Genomic DNA, 15749 nt, shown 5'->3' on the forward strand with positions numbered 1-15749 from the left:
ATAAAAAGGTTGGGTTCCGAATTATTGCCAAGGCTGAGCTGCAGCGTCTATTCACGGGCGCAATCCCACTACTGTACGGTACGGGGGCTTTGACCTGCTCCGTTTCCGACCTGGGCCGGTACACCTCTCCTTAGACGACCTGGTAGTCCCGGGCTCCCCCAGGAGCACCATATCGATACCGAACTTAGTCTGGACACCCGTTCGACACAGCAGACTGCAACCCACAAACCCCGGGCTCATTCGATCCGACAACCTCAGCCTCCCGGTAACTTGGATTACAGGCACGCGCCACCGTGCCCGGCGAGATCTGAAGCTGCAGGTGTGGGTCATGAGTTGATTTCGTGTGACGTCATCGAGAATGGGCTACATCTGCACAGCCTATTAATTTGTTTTGAGTCGAATTCTCTTGTCTGTATTCATTGCATTCGAAATAAATGAATACAAATGTGCTATGCCAACCTTTTTGGGAATATGAGGTTCTATGAAATCCCCAAAGATGAATAGCCTGTTGTTTTGGATCTAGCCTACTGTGTGACATAAGCAACCAAAGGAACTGTTGTTTTATTTATCAACACAAATGGAGAAGAATAAAAAGGTTGGGTTCCGAATTATTGCCAAGGCTGAGCTGCAGCGTCTATTCACGGGCGCAATCCCACTACTGTACGGTACGGGGGCTTTGACCTGCTCCGTTTCCGACCTGGGCCGGTACACCTCTCCTTAGACGACCTGGTAGTCCCGGGCTCCCCCAGGAGCACCATATCGATACCGAACTTAGTCTGGACACCCGTTCGACACAGCAGACTGCAACCCACAAACCCCGGGCTCATTCGATCCGACAACCTCAGCCTCCCGGTAACTTGGATTACAGGCACGCGCCACCGTGCCCGGCGAGATCTGAAGCTGCAGGTGTGGGTCATGAGTTGATTTCGTGTGACGTCATCGAGAATGGGCTACATCTGCACAGCCTATTAATTTGTTTTGAGTCGAATTCTCTTGTCTGTAGGCCTATTCATTGCATTCGAAATAAATGAATACAAATGTGCTATGCCAACCTTTTTGGGAATATGAGGTTCTATGAAACCCCCAAAGACGAATAGCCTGTTGTTTTGGATCTAGCCTACTGTGTGACATAAGCAACCAAAGGAACTGTTGTTTTATTTATCAACACAAATGGAGAAGAATAAAAAGGCTGGGTTCCGAATTATTGCCAAGGCTGAGCTGCAGCGTCTATTCACGGGCGCAATCCCACTACTGGACGGTACGGGGGCTTTGACCTGCTCCGTTTCCGACCTGGGCCGGTACACCTCTCCTTAGACGACCTGGTAGTCCCGGGCTCCCCCAGGAGCACCATATCGATACCGAACTTAGTCTGGACACCCGTTCGACATAGCAGACTGCAACCCACAAACCCCGGGCTCATTCGATCCGACAACCTCAGCCTCCCGGTAACTTGGATTACAGGCACGCGCCACCGTGCCCGGCGAGATCTGAAGCTGCAGGTGTGGGTCATGAGTTGATTTCGTGTGACGTCATCGAGAATGGGCTACATCTGCACAGCCTATTAATTTGTTTTGAGTCGAATTCTCTTGTCTGTATTCATTGCATTCGAAATAAATGAATACAAATGTGCTATGCCAACCTTTTTGGGAATATGAGGTTCTATGAAATCCCCAAAGATGAATAGCCTGTTGTTTTGGATCTAGCCTACTGTGTGACATAAGCAACCAAAGGAACTGTTGTTTTATTTATCAACACAAATGGAGAAGAATAAAAAGGTTGGGTTCCGAATTATTGCCAAGGCTGAGCTGCAGCGTCTATTCACGGGCGCAATCCCACTACTGTACGGTACGGGGGCTTTGACCTGCTCCGTTTCCGACCTGGGCCGGTACACCTCTCCTTAGACGACCTGGTAGTCCCGGGCTCCACCAGGAGCACCATATCGATACCGAACTTAGTCTGGACACCCGTTCGACACAGCAGACTGCAACCCACAAACCCCGGGCTCATTCGATCCGACAACCTCAGCCTCCCGGTAACTTGGATTACAGGCACGCGCCACCGTGCCCGGCGAGATCTGAAGCTGCAGGTGTGGGTCATGAGTTGATTTCGTGTGACGTCATCGAGAATGGGCTACATCTGCACAGCCTATTAATTTGTTTTGAGTCGAATTCTCTTGTCTGTAGGCCTATTCATTGCATTCGAAATAAATGAATACAAATGTGCTATGCCAACCTTTTTGGGAATATGAGGTTCTATGAAACCCCCAAAGACGAATAGCCTGTTGTTTTGGATCTAGCCTACTGTGTGACATAAGCAACCAAAGGAACTGTTGTTTTATTTATCAACACAAATGGAGAAGAATAAAAAGGCTGGGTTCCGAATTATTGCCAAGGCTGAGCTGCAGCGTCTATTCACGGGCGCAATCCCACTACTGGACGGTACGGGGGCTTTGACCTGCTCCGTTTCCGACCTGGGCCGGTACACCTCTCCTTAGACGACCTGGTAGTCCCGGGCTCCCCCAGGAGCACCATATCGATACCGAACTTAGTCTGGACACCCGTTCGACATAGCAGACTGCAACCCACAAACCCCGGGCTCATTCGATCCGACAACCTCAGCCTCCCGGTAACTTGGATTACAGGCACGCGCCACCGTGCCCGGCGAGATCTGAAGCTGCAGGTGTGGGTCATGAGTTGATTTCGTGTGACGTCATCGAGAATGGGCTACATCTGCACAGCCTATTAATTTGTTTTGAGTCGAATTCTCTTGTCTGTAGGCCTATTCATTGCATTCGAAATAAATGAATACAAATGTGCTATGCCAACCTTTTTGGGAATATGAGGTTCTATGAAATCCCCAAAGACGAATAGCCTGTTGTTTTGGATCTAGCCTACTGTGTGACATAAGCAACCAAAGGAACTGTTGTTTTATTTATCAACACAAATGGAGAAGAATAAAAAGGTTGGGTTCCGAATTATTGCCAAGGCTGAGCTGCAGCGTCTATTCACGGGCGCAATCCCACTACTGGACGGTACGGGGGCTTTGACCTGCTCCGTTTCCGACCTGGGCCGGTACACCTCTCCTTAGACGACCTGGTAGTCCCGGGCTCCCCCAGGAGCACCATATCGATACCGAACTTAGTCTGGACACCCGTTCGACATAGCAGACTGCAACCCACAAACCCCGGGCTCATTCGATCCGACAACCTCAGCCTCCCGGTAACTTGGATTACAGGCACGCGCCACCGTGCCCGGCGAGATCTGAAGCTGCAGGTGTGGGTCATGAGTTGATTTCGTGTGACGTCATCGAGAATGGGCTACATCTGCACAGCCTATTAATTTGTTTTGAGTCGAATTCTCTTGTCTGTAGGCCTATTCATTGCATTCGAAATAAATGAATACAAATGTCCTATGCCAACCTTTTGGGGAATATGAGGTTCTATGAAACCCCCAAAGACGAATAGCCTGTTGTTTTGGATCTAGCCTACTGTGTGACATAAGCAACCAAAGGAACTGTTGTTTTATTTATCAACACAAATGGAGAAGAATAAAAAGGATGGGTTCCGAATTATTGCCAAGGCTGAGCTGCAGCGTCTATTCACGGGCGCAATCCCACTACTGGACGGTACGGGGGCTTTGACCTGCTCCGTTTCCGACCTGGGCCGGTACACCTCTCCTTAGACGACCTGGTAGTCCCGGGCTCCCCCAGGAGCACCATATCGATACCGAACTTAGTCTGGACACCCGTTCGACATAGCAGACTGCAACCCACAAACCCCGGGCTCATTCGATCCGACAACCTCAGCCTCCCGGTAACTTGGATTACAGGCACGCGCCACCGTGCCCGGCGAGATCTGAAGCTGCAGGTGTGGGTCATGAGTTGATTTCGTGTGACGTCATCGAGAATGGGCTACATCTGCACAGCCTATTAATTTGTTTTGAGTCGAATTCTCTTGTCTGTAGGCCTATTCATTGCATTCGAAATAAATGAATACAAATGTCCTATGCCAACCTTTTGGGGAATATGAGGTTCTATGAAACCCCCAAAGACGAATAGCCTGTTGTTTTGGATCTAGCCTACTGTGTGACATAAGCAACCAAAGGAACTGTTGTTTTATTTATCAAAACAAATGGAGAAGAATAAAAAGGATGGGTTCCGAATTATTGCCAAGGCTGAGCTGCAGCGTCTATTCACGGGCGCAATCCCACTACTGGACGGTACGGGGGCTTTGACCTGCTCCGTTTCCGACCTGGGCCGGTACACCTCTCCTTAGACGACCTGGTAGTCCCGGGCTCCCCCAGGAGCACCATATCGATACCGAACTTAGTCTGGACACCCGTTCGACATAGCAGACTGCAACCCACAAACCCCGGGCTCATTCGATCCGACAACCTCAGCCTCCCGGTAACTTGGATTACAGGCAAGCGCCACCGTGCCCGGCGAGATCTGAAGCTGCAGGTGTGGGTCATGAGTTGATTTCGTGTGACGTCATCGAGAATGGGCTACATCTGCACAGCCTATTAATTTGTTTTGAGTCGAATTCTCTTGTCTGTAGGCCTATTCATTGCATTCGAAATAAATGAATACAAATGTGCTATGCCAACCTTTTTGGGAATATGAGGTTCTATGAAATCCCCAAAGACGAATAGCCTGTTGTTTTGGATCTAGCCTACTGTGTGACATAAGCAACCAAAGGAACTGTTGTTTTATTTATCAACACAAATGGAGAAGAATAAAAAGGTTGGGTTCCGAATTATTGCCAAGGCTGAGCTGCAGCGTCTATTCACGGGCGCAATCCCACTACTGGACGGTACGGGGGCTTTGACCTGCTCCGTTTCCGACCTGGGCCGGTACACCTCTCCTTAGACGACCTGGTAGTCCCGGGCTCCCCCAGGAGCACCATATCGATACCGAACTTAGTCTGGACACCCGTTCGACATAGCAGACTGCAACCCACAAACCCCGGGCTCATTCGATCCGACAACCTCAGCCTCCCGGTAACTTGGATTACAGGCACGCGCCACCGTGCCCGGCGAGATCTGAAGCTGCAGGTGTGGGTCATGAGTTGATTTCGTGTGACGTCATCGAGAATGGGCTACATCTGCACAGCCTATTAATTTGTTTTGAGTCGAATTCTCTTGTCTGTAGGCCTATTCATTGCATTCGAAATAAATGAATACAAATGTCCTATGCCAACCTTTTGGGGAATATGAGGTTCTATGAAACCCCCAAAGACGAATAGCCTGTTGTTTTGGATCTAGCCTACTGTGTGACATAAGCAACCAAAGGAACTGTTGTTTTATTTATCAACACAAATGGAGAAGAATAAAAAGGATGGGTTCCGAATTATTGCCAAGGCTGAGCTGCAGCGTCTATTCACGGGCGCAATCCCACTACTGGACGGTACGGGGGCTTTGACCTGCTCCGTTTCCGACCTGGGCCGGTACACCTCTCCTTAGACGACCTGGTAGTCCCGGGCTCCCCCAGGAGCACCATATCGATACCGAACTTAGTCTGGACACCCGTTCGACATAGCAGACTGCAACCCACAAACCCCGGGCTCATTCGATCCGACAACCTCCGCCTCCCAGTAACTTGGATTACAGGCACGCGCCACCGTGCCCGGCGAGATCTGAAGCTGCAGGTGTGGGTCATGAGTTGATTTCGTGTGACGTCATCGAGAATGGGCTACATCTGCACAGCCTATTAATTTGTTTTGAGTCGAATTCTCTTGTCTGTAGGCCTATTCATTGCATTCGAAATAAATGAATACAAATGTCCTATGCCAACCTTTTGGGGAATATGAGGTTCTATGAAATCCCCAAAGACGAATAGCCTGTTGTTTTGGATCTAGCCTACTGTGTGACATAAGCAACCAAAGTAACTGTTGTTTTATTTATCAACACAAATGGAGAAGAATAAAAAGGTTGGGTTCCGAATTATTGCCAAGGCTGAGCTGCAGCGTCTATTCACGGGCGCAATCCCACTACTGGACGGTACGGGGGCTTTGACCTGCTCCGTTTCCGACCTGGGCCGGTACACCTCTCCTTAGACGACCTGGTAGTCCCGGGCTCCCCCAGGAGCACCATATCGATACCGAACTTAGTCTGGACACCCGTTCGACATAGCAGACTGCAACCCACAAACCCCGGGCTCATTCGATCCGACAACCTCAGCCTCCCGGTAACTTGGATTACAGGCACGCGCCACCGTGCCCGGCGAGATCTGAAGCTGCAGGTGTGGGTCATGAGTTGATTTCGTGTGACGTCATCGAGAATGGGCTACATCTGCACAGCCTATTAATTTGTTTTGAGTCGAATTCTCTTGTCTGTAGGCCTATTCATTGCATTCGAAATAAATGAATACAAATGTGCTATGCCAACCTTTTTGGGAATATGAGGTTCTATGAAATCCCCAAAGACGAATAGCCTGTTGTTTTGGATCTAGCCTACTGTGTGACATAAGCAACCAAAGGAACTGTTGTTTTATTTATCAACACAAATGGAGAAGAATAAAAAGGTTGGGTTCCGAATTATTGCCAAGGCTGAGCTGCAGCGTCTATTCACGGGCGCAATCCCACTACTGGACGGTACGGGGGCTTTGACCTGCTCCGTTTCCGACCTGGGCCGGTACACCTCTCCTTAGACGACCTGGTAGTCCCGGGCTCCCCCAGGAGCACCATATCGATACCGAACTTAGTCTGGACACCCGTTCGACATAGCAGACTGCAACCCACAAACCCCGGGCTCATTCGATCCGACAACCTCAGCCTCCCGGTAACTTGGATTACAGGCACGCGCCACCGTGCCCGGCGAGATCTGAAGCTGCAGGTGTGGGTCATGAGTTGATTTCGTGTGACGTCATCGAGAATGGGCTACATCTGCACAGCCTATTAATTTGTTTTGAGTCGAATTCTCTTGTCTGTAGGCCTATTCATTGCATTCGAAATAAATGAATACAAATGTCCTATGCCAACCTTTTGGGGAATATGAGGTTCTATGAAACCCCCAAAGACGAATAGCCTGTTGTTTTGGATCTAGCCTACTGTGTGACATAAGCAACCAAAGGAACTGTTGTTTTATTTATCAACACAAATGGAGAAGAATAAAAAGGATGGGTTCCGAATTATTGCCAAGGCTGAGCTGCAGCGTCTATTCACGGGCGCAATCCCACTACTGGACGGTACGGGGGCTTTGACCTGCTCCGTTTCCGACCTGGGCCGGTACACCTCTCCTTAGACGACCTGGTAGTCCCGGGCTCCCCCAGGAGCACCATATCGATACCGAACTTAGTCTGGACACCCGTTCGACATAGCAGACTGCAACCCACAAACCCCGGGCTCATTCGATCCGACAACCTCCGCCTCCCAGTAACTTGGATTACAGGCACGCGCCACCGTGCCCGGCGAGATCTGAAGCTGCAGGTGTGGGTCATGAGTTGATTTCGTGTGACGTCATCGAGAATGGGCTACATCTGCACAGCCTATTAATTTGTTTTGAGTCGAATTCTCTTGTCTGTAGGCCTATTCATTGCATTCGAAATAAATGAATACAAATGTCCTATGCCAACCTTTTGGGGAATATGAGGTTCTATGAAATCCCCAAAGACGAATAGCCTGTTGTTTTGGATCTAGCCTACTGTGTGACATAAGCAACCAAAGTAACTGTTGTTTTATTTATCAACACAAATGGAGAAGAATAAAAAGGTTGGGTTCCGAATTATTGCCAAGGCTGAGCTGCAGCGTCTATTCACGGGCGCAATCCCACTACTGGACGGTACGGGGGCTTTGACCTGCTCCGTTTCCGACCTGGGCCGGTACACCTCTCCTTAGACGACCTGGTAGTCCCGGGCTCCCCCAGGAGCACCATATCGATACCGAACTTAGTCTGGACACCCGTTCGACATAGCAGACTGCAACCCACAAACCCCGGGCTCATTCGATCCGACAACCTCAGCCTCCCGGTAACTTGGATTACAGGCACGCGCCACCGTGCCCGGCGAGATCTGAAGCTGCAGGTGTGGGTCATGAGTTGATTTCGTGTGACGTCATCGAGAATGGGCTACATCTGCACAGCCTATTAATTTGTTTTGAGTCGAATTCTCTTGTCTGTAGGCCTATTCATTGCATTCGAAATAAATGAATACAAATGTGCTATGCCAACCTTTTTGGGAATATGAGGTTCTATGAAATCCCCAAAGACGAATAGCCTGTTGTTTTGGATCTAGCCTACTGTGTGACATAAGCAACCAAAGGAACTGTTGTTTTATTTATCAACACAAATGGAGAAGAATAAAAAGGTTGGGTTCCGAATTATTGCCAAGGCTGAGCGTCTATTCACGGGCGCAATCCCACTACTGGACGGTACGGGGGCTTTGACCTGCTCCGTTTCCGACCTGGGCCGGTACACCTCTCCTTAGACGACCTGGTAGTCCCGGGCTCCCCCAGGAGCACCATATCGATACCGAACTTAGTCTGGACACCCGTTCGACATAGCAGACTGCAACCCACAAACCCCGGGCTCATTCGATCCGACAACCTCAGCCTCCCGGTAACTTGGATTACAGGCACGCGCCACCGTGCCCGGCGAGATCTGAAGCTGCAGGTGTGGGTCATGAGTTGATTTCGTGTGACGTCATCGAGAATGGGCTACATCTGCACAGCCTATTAATTTGTTTTGAGTCGAATTCTCTTGTCTGTAGGCCTATTCATTGCATTCGAAATAAATGAATACAAATGTCCTATGCCAACCTTTTGGGGAATATGAGGTTCTATGAAACCCCCAAAGACGAATAGCCTGTTGTTTTGGATCTAGCCTACTGTGTGACATAAGCAACCAAAGGAACTGTTGTTTTATTTATCAACACAAATGGAGAAGAATAAAAAGGATGGGTTCCGAATTATTGCCAAGGCTGAGCTGCAGCGTCTATTCACGGGCGCAATCCCACTACTGGACGGTACGGGGGCTTTGACCTGCTCCGTTTCCGACCTGGGCCGGTACACCTCTCCTTAGACGACCTGGTAGTCCCGGGCTCCCCCAGGAGCACCATATCGATACCGAACTTAGTCTGGACACCCGTTCGACATAGCAGACTGCAACCCACAAACCCCGGGCTCATTCGATCCGACAACCTCAGCCTCCCGGTAACTTGGATTACAGGCACGCGCCACCGTGCCCGGCGAGATCTGAAGCTGCAGGTGTGGGTCATGAGTTGATTTCGTGTGACGTCATCGAGAATGGGCTACATCTGCACAGCCTATTAATTTGTTTTGAGTCGAATTCTCTTGTCTGTAGGCCTATTCATTGCATTCGAAATAAATGAATACAAATGTCCTATGCCAACCTTTTGGGGAATATGAGGTTCTATGAAACCCCCAAAGACGAATAGCCTGTTGTTTTGGATCTAGCCTACTGTGTGACATAAGCAACCAAAGGAACTGTTGTTTTATTTATCAACACAAATGGAGAAGAATAAAAAGGATGGGTTCCGAATTATTGCCAAGGCTGAGCTGCAGCGTCTATTCACGGGCGCAATCCCACTACTGGACGGTACGGGGGCTTTGACCTGCTCCGTTTCCGACCTGGGCCGGTACACCTCTCCTTAGACGACCTGGTAGTCCCGGGCTCCCCCAGGAGCACCATATCGATACCGAACTTAGTCTGGACACCCGTTCGACATAGCAGACTGCAACCCACAAACCCCGGGCTCATTCGATCCGACAACCTCAGCCTCCCGGTAACTTGGATTACAGGCACGCGCCACCGTGCCCGGCGAGATCTGAAGCTGCAGGTGTGGGTCATGAGTTGATTTCGTGTGACGTCATCGAGAATGGGCTACATCTGCACAGCCTATTAATTTGTTTTGAGTCGAATTCTCTTGTCTGTAGGCCTATTCATTGCATTCGAAATAAATGAATACAAATGTCCTATGCCAACCTTTTGGGGAATATGAGGTTCTATGAAACCCCCAAAGATGAATAGCCTGTTGTTTTGGATCTAGCCTACTGTGTGACATAAGCAACCAAAGGAACTGTTGTTTTATTTATCAACACAAATGGAGAAGAATAAAAAGGATGGGTTCCGAATTATTGCCAAGGCTGAGCTGCAGCGTCTATTCACGGGCGCAATCCCACTACTGGACGGTACGGGGGCTTTGACCTGCTCCGTTTCCGACCTGGGCCGGTACACCTCTCCTTAGACGACCTGGTAGTCCCGGGCTCCCCCAGGAGCACCATATCGATACCGAACTTAGTCTGGACACCCGTTCGACATAGCAGACTGCAACCCACAAACCCCGGGCTCATTCGATCCGACAACCTCAGCCTCCCGGTAACTTGGATTACAGGCACGCGCCACCGTGCCCGGCGAGATCTGAAGCTGCAGGTGTGGGTCATGAGTTGATTTCGTGTGACGTCATCGAGAATGGGCTACATCTGCACAGCCTATTAATTTGTTTTGAGTCGAATTCTCTTGTCTGTAGGCCTATTCATTGCATTCGAAATAAATGAATACAAATGTCCTATGCCAACCTTTTGGGGAATATGAGGTTCTATGAAACCCCCAAAGACGAATAGCCTGTTGTTTTGGATCTAGCCTACTGTGTGACATAAGCAACCAAAGGAACTGTTGTTTTATTTATCAACACAAATGGAGAAGAATAAAAAGGATGGGTTCCGAATTATTGCCAAGGCTGAGCTGCAGCGTCTATTCACGGGCGCAATCCCACTACTGGACGGTACGGGGGCTTTGACCTGCTCCGTTTCCGACCTGGGCCGGTACACCTCTCCTTAGACGACCTGGTAGTCCCGGGCTCCCCCAGGAGCACCATATCGATACCGAACTTAGTCTGGACACCCGTTCGACATAGCAGACTGCAACCCACAAACCCCGGGCTCATTCGATCCGACAACCTCAGCCTCCCGGTAACTTGGATTACAGGCACGCGCCACCGTGCCCGGCGAGATCTGAAGCTGCAGGTGTGGGTCATGAGTTGATTTCGTGTGACGTCATCGAGAATGGGCTACATCTGCACAGCCTATTAATTTGTTTTGAGTCGAATTCTCTTGTCTGTAGGCCTATTCATTGCATTCGAAATAAATGAATACAAATGTCCTATGCCAACCTTTTGGGGAATATGAGGTTCTATGAAACCCCCAAAGACGAATAGCCTGTTGTTTTGGATCTAGCCTACTGTGTGACATAAGCAACCAAAGGAACTGTTGTTTTATTTATCAACACAAATGGAGAAGAATAAAAAGGCTGGGTTCCGAATTATTGCCAAGGCTGAGCTGCAGCGTCTATTCACGGGCGCAATCCCACTACTGGACGGTACGGGGGCTTTGACCTGCTCCGTTTCCGACCTGGGCCGGTACACCTCTCCTTAGACGACCTGGTAGTCCCGGGCTCCCCCAGGAGCACCATATCGATACCGAACTTAGTCTGGACACCCGTTCGACATAGCAGACTGCAACCCACAAACCCCGGGCTCATTCGATCCGACAACCTCAGCCTCCCGGTAACTTGGATTACAGGCACGCGCCACCGTGCCCGGCGAGATCTGAAGCTGCAGGTGTGGGTCATGAGTTGATTTCGTGTGACGTCATCGAGAATGGGCTACATCTGCACAGCCTATTAATTTGTTTTGAGTCGAATTCTCTTGTCTGTAGGCCTATTCATTGCATTCGAAATAAATGAATACAAATGTGCTATGCCAACCTTTTTGGGAATATGAGGTTCTATGAAATCCCCAAAGACGAATAGCCTGTTGTTTTGGATCTAGCCTACTGTGTGACATAAGCAACCAAAGGAACTGTTGTTTTATTTATCAACACAAATGGAGAAGAATAAAAAGGTTGGGTTCCGAATTATTGCCAAGGCTGAGCTGCAGCGTCTATTCACGGGCGCAATCCCACTACTGGACGGTACGGGGGCTTTGACCTGCTCCGTTTCCGACCTGGGCCGGTACACCTCTCCTTAGACGACCTGGTAGTCCCGGGCTCCCCCAGGAGCACCATATCGATACCGAACTTAGTCTGGACACCCGTTCGACATAGCAGACTGCAACCCACAAACCCCGGGCTCATTCGATCCGACAACCTCAGCCTCCCGGTAACTTGGATTACAGGCACGCGCCACCGTGCCCGGCGAGATCTGAAGCTGCAGGTGTGGGTCATGAGTTGATTTCGTGTGACGTCATCGAGAATGGGCTACATCTGCACAGCCTATTAATTTGTTTTGAGTCGAATTCTCTTGTCTGTAGGCCTATTCATTGCATTCGAAATAAATGAATACAAATGTCCTATGCCAACCTTTTGGGGAATATGAGGTTCTATGAAACCCCCAAAGACGAATAGCCTGTTGTTTTGGATCTAGCCTACTGTGTGACATAAGCAACCAAAGGAACTGTTGTTTTATTTATCAACACAAATGGAGAAGAATAAAAAGGATGGGTTCCGAATTATTGCCAAGGCTGAGCTGCAGCGTCTATTCACGGGCGCAATCCCACTACTGGACGGTACGGGGGCTTTGACCTGCTCCGTTTCCGACCTGGGCCGGTACACCTCTCCTTAGACGACCTGGTAGTCCCGGGCTCCCCCAGGAGCACCATATCGATACCGAACTTAGTCTGGACACCCGTTCGACATAGCAGACTGCAACCCACAAACCCCGGGCTCATTCGATCCGACAACCTCAGCCTCCCGGTAACTTGGATTACAGGCACGCGCCACCGTGCCCGGCGAGATCTGAAGCTGCAGGTGTGGGTCATGAGTTGATTTCGTGTGACGTCATCGAGAATGGGCTACATCTGCACAGCCTATTAATTTGTTTTGAGTCGAATTCTCTTGTCTGTAGGCCTATTCATTGCATTCGAAATAAATGAATACAAATGTCCTATGCCAACCTTTTTGGGAATATGAGGTTCTATGAAATCCCCAAAGACGAATAGCCTGTTGTTTTGGATCTAGCCTACTGTGTGACATAAGCAACCAAAGGAACTGTTGTTTTATTTATCAACACAAATGGAGAAGAATAAAAAGGTTGGGTTCCGAATTATTGCCAAGGCTGAGCTGCAGCGTCTATTCACGGGCGCAATCCCACTACTGGACGGTACGGGGGCTTTGACCTGCTCCGTTTCCGACCTGGGCCGGTACACCTCTCCTTAGACGACCTGGTAGTCCCGGGCTCCCCCAGGAGCACCATATCGATACCGAACTTAGTCTGGACACCCGTTCGACATAGCAGACTGCAACCCACAAACCCCGGGCTCATTCGATCCGACAACCTCAGCCTCCCGGTAACTTGGATTACAGGCACGCGCCACCGTGCCCGGCGAGATCTGAAGCTGCAGGTGTGGGTCATGAGTTGATTTCGTGTGACGTCATCGAGAATGGGCTACATCTGCACAGCCTATTAATTTGTTTTGAGTCGAATTCTCTTGTCTGTAGGCCTATTCATTGCATTCGAAATAAATGAATACAAATGTCCTATGCCAACCTTTTGGGGAATATGAGGTTCTATGAAACCCCCAAAGACGAATAGCCTGTTGTTTTGGATCTAGCCTACTGTGTGACATAAGCAACCAAAGGAACTGTTGTTTTATTTATCAACACAAATGGAGAAGAATAAAAAGGATGGGTTCCGAATTATTGCCAAGGCTGAGCTGCAGCGTCTATTCACGGGCGCAATCCCACTACTGGACGGTACGGGGGCTTTGACCTGCTCCGTTTCCGACCTGGGCCGGTACACCTCTCCTTAGACGACCTGGTAGTCCCGGGCTCCCCCAGGAGCACCATATCGATACCGAACTTAGTCTGGACACCCGTTCGACATAGCAGACTGCAACCCACAAACCCCGGGCTCATTCGATCCGACAACCTCAGCCTCCCGGTAACTTGGATTACAGGCACGCGCCACCGTGCCCGGCGAGATCTGAAGCTGCAGGTGTGGGTCATGAGTTGATTTCGTGTGACGTCATCGAGAATGGGCTACATCTGCACAGCCTATTAATTTGTTTTGAGTCGAATTCTCTTGTCTGTAGGCCTATTCATTGCATTCGAAATAAATGAATACAAATGTCCTATGCCAACCTTTTGGGGAATATGAGGTTCTATGAAACCCCCAAAGACGAATAGCCTGTTGTTTTGGATCTAGCCTACTGTGTGACATAAGCAACCAAAGGAACTGTTGTTTTATTTATCAACACAAATGGAGAAGAATAAAAAGGATGGGTTCCGAATTATTGCCAAGGCTGAGCTGCAGCGTCTATTCACGGGCGCAATCCCACTACTGGACGGTACGGGGGCTTTGACCTGCTCCGTTTCCGACCTGGGCCGGTACACCTCTCCTTAGACGACCTGGTAGTCCCGGGCTCCCCCAGGAGCACCATATCGATACCGAACTTAGTCTGGACACCCGTTCGACATAGCAGACTGCAACCCACAAACCCCGGGCTCATTCGATCCGACAACCTCAGCCTCCCGGTAACTTGGATTACAGGCACGCGCCACCGTGCCCGGCGAGATCTGAAGCTGCAGGTGTGGGTCATGAGTTGATTTCGTGTGACGTCATCGAGAATGGGCTACATCTGCACAGCCTATTAATTTGTTTTGAGTCGAATTCTCTTGTCTGTAGGCCTATTCATTGCATTCGAAATAAATGAATACAAATGTCCTATGCCAACCTTTTTGGGAATATGAGGTTCTATGAAATCCCCAAAGACGAATAGCCTGTTGTTTTGGATCTAGCCTACTGTGTGACATAAGCAACCAAAGGAACTGTTGTTTTATTTATCAACACAAATGGAGAAGAATAAAAAGGTTGGGTTCCGAATTATTGCCAAGGCTGAGCTGCAGCGTCTATTCACGGGCGCAATCCCACTACTGGACGGTACGGGGGCTTTGACCTGCTCCGTTTCCGACCTGGGCCGGTACACCTCTCCTTAGACGACCTGGTAGTCCCGGGCTCCCCCAGGAGCACCATATCGATACCGAACTTAGTCTGGACACCCGTTCGACATAGCAGACTGCAACCCACAAACCCCGGGCTCATTCGATCCGACAACCTCAGCCTCCCGGTAACTTGGATTACAGGCACGCGCCACCGTGCCCGGCGAGATCTGAAGCTGCAGGTGTGGGTCATGAGTTGATTTCGTGTGACGTCATCGAGAATGGGCTACATCTGCACAGCCTATTAATTTGTTTTGAGTCGAATTCTCTTGTCTGTAGGCCTATTCATTGCATTCGAAATAAATGAATACAAATGTCCTATGCCAACCTTTTGGGGAATATGAGGTTCTATGAAACCCCCAAAGACGAATAGCCTGTTGTTTTGGATCTAGCCTACTGTGTGACATAAGCAACCAAAGGAACTGTTGTTTTATTTATCAACACAAATGGAGAAGAATAAAAAGGCTGGGTTCCGAATTATTGCCAAGGCTGAGCTGCAGCGTCTATTCACGGGCGCAATCCCACTACTGGACGGTACGGGGGCTTTGACCTGCTCCGTTTCCGACCTGGGCCGGTACACCTCTCCTTAGACGACCTGGTAGTCCCGGGCTCCCCCAGGAGCACCATATCGATACCGAACTTAGTCTGGACACCCGTTCGACATAGCAGACTGCAACCCACAAACCCCGGGCTCATTCGATCCGACAACCTCAGCCTCCCGGTAACTTGGATTACAGGCACGCGCCACCGTGCCCGGCGAGATCTGAAGCTGCAGGTGTGGGTCATGAGTTGATTTCGTGTGACG

The 15749-nt window shown here is 49.7% G+C and overlaps 27 non-coding genes across 27 annotated transcripts; all 27 read right to left on the reverse strand.

The window, feature by feature from the left end:
• Positions 1–3: 3 nt before the first annotated feature.
• On the reverse strand, positions 4–302 carry LOC146287318 (signal recognition particle RNA). The gene has a single exon (XR_014762307.1).
• A 288-nt stretch (positions 303–590) lies between these two features.
• On the reverse strand, positions 591–889 carry LOC146287319 (signal recognition particle RNA). The gene has a single exon (XR_014762308.1).
• A 294-nt stretch (positions 890–1183) lies between these two features.
• On the reverse strand, positions 1184–1482 carry LOC146287320 (signal recognition particle RNA). Its single transcript, XR_014762325.1, has one exon.
• A 288-nt stretch (positions 1483–1770) lies between these two features.
• On the reverse strand, positions 1771–2069 carry LOC146287321 (signal recognition particle RNA). Its single transcript, XR_014762345.1, has one exon.
• A 294-nt stretch (positions 2070–2363) lies between these two features.
• Positions 2364–2662, reverse strand: LOC146287322 (signal recognition particle RNA). Its single transcript, XR_014762326.1, has one exon.
• Positions 2663–2956: 294 nt separating this feature from the next.
• Positions 2957–3255, reverse strand: LOC146287323 (signal recognition particle RNA). The gene has a single exon (XR_014762309.1).
• Positions 3256–3549: 294 nt separating this feature from the next.
• LOC146287324 (signal recognition particle RNA) lies at positions 3550–3848 on the reverse strand. The gene has a single exon (XR_014762332.1).
• A 294-nt stretch (positions 3849–4142) lies between these two features.
• LOC146287325 (signal recognition particle RNA) lies at positions 4143–4441 on the reverse strand. Its single transcript, XR_014762347.1, has one exon.
• Positions 4442–4735: 294 nt separating this feature from the next.
• On the reverse strand, positions 4736–5034 carry LOC146287326 (signal recognition particle RNA). The gene has a single exon (XR_014762310.1).
• Positions 5035–5328: 294 nt separating this feature from the next.
• Positions 5329–5627, reverse strand: LOC146287327 (signal recognition particle RNA). Its single transcript, XR_014762342.1, has one exon.
• A 294-nt stretch (positions 5628–5921) lies between these two features.
• On the reverse strand, positions 5922–6220 carry LOC146287328 (signal recognition particle RNA). The gene has a single exon (XR_014762311.1).
• A 294-nt stretch (positions 6221–6514) lies between these two features.
• LOC146287329 (signal recognition particle RNA) lies at positions 6515–6813 on the reverse strand. Its single transcript, XR_014762312.1, has one exon.
• A 294-nt stretch (positions 6814–7107) lies between these two features.
• Positions 7108–7406, reverse strand: LOC146287330 (signal recognition particle RNA). Its single transcript, XR_014762343.1, has one exon.
• A 294-nt stretch (positions 7407–7700) lies between these two features.
• On the reverse strand, positions 7701–7999 carry LOC146287331 (signal recognition particle RNA). The gene has a single exon (XR_014762313.1).
• A 294-nt stretch (positions 8000–8293) lies between these two features.
• On the reverse strand, positions 8294–8586 carry LOC146287332 (signal recognition particle RNA). Its single transcript, XR_014762349.1, has one exon.
• A 294-nt stretch (positions 8587–8880) lies between these two features.
• On the reverse strand, positions 8881–9179 carry LOC146287333 (signal recognition particle RNA). Its single transcript, XR_014762333.1, has one exon.
• Positions 9180–9473: 294 nt separating this feature from the next.
• On the reverse strand, positions 9474–9772 carry LOC146287334 (signal recognition particle RNA). Its single transcript, XR_014762335.1, has one exon.
• Positions 9773–10066: 294 nt separating this feature from the next.
• Positions 10067–10365, reverse strand: LOC146287335 (signal recognition particle RNA). The gene has a single exon (XR_014762336.1).
• Positions 10366–10659: 294 nt separating this feature from the next.
• LOC146287336 (signal recognition particle RNA) lies at positions 10660–10958 on the reverse strand. Its single transcript, XR_014762337.1, has one exon.
• Positions 10959–11252: 294 nt separating this feature from the next.
• On the reverse strand, positions 11253–11551 carry LOC146287337 (signal recognition particle RNA). Its single transcript, XR_014762327.1, has one exon.
• Positions 11552–11845: 294 nt separating this feature from the next.
• Positions 11846–12144, reverse strand: LOC146287338 (signal recognition particle RNA). Its single transcript, XR_014762314.1, has one exon.
• Positions 12145–12438: 294 nt separating this feature from the next.
• Positions 12439–12737, reverse strand: LOC146287339 (signal recognition particle RNA). Its single transcript, XR_014762338.1, has one exon.
• Positions 12738–13031: 294 nt separating this feature from the next.
• On the reverse strand, positions 13032–13330 carry LOC146287340 (signal recognition particle RNA). Its single transcript, XR_014762315.1, has one exon.
• A 294-nt stretch (positions 13331–13624) lies between these two features.
• On the reverse strand, positions 13625–13923 carry LOC146287341 (signal recognition particle RNA). The gene has a single exon (XR_014762339.1).
• Positions 13924–14217: 294 nt separating this feature from the next.
• On the reverse strand, positions 14218–14516 carry LOC146287342 (signal recognition particle RNA). Its single transcript, XR_014762341.1, has one exon.
• Positions 14517–14810: 294 nt separating this feature from the next.
• Positions 14811–15109, reverse strand: LOC146287343 (signal recognition particle RNA). The gene has a single exon (XR_014762316.1).
• A 294-nt stretch (positions 15110–15403) lies between these two features.
• Positions 15404–15702, reverse strand: LOC146287344 (signal recognition particle RNA). The gene has a single exon (XR_014762329.1).
• Between the last annotated feature and the right edge of the window lie 47 nt (positions 15703–15749).

Source organism: Hypomesus nipponensis, chromosome 6, assembly GCF_054491055.1.
Source record: "Hypomesus nipponensis isolate SF chromosome 6, ASM5449105v1, whole genome shotgun sequence".
Taxonomy (NCBI): domain Eukaryota; kingdom Metazoa; phylum Chordata; class Actinopteri; order Osmeriformes; family Osmeridae; genus Hypomesus; species Hypomesus nipponensis.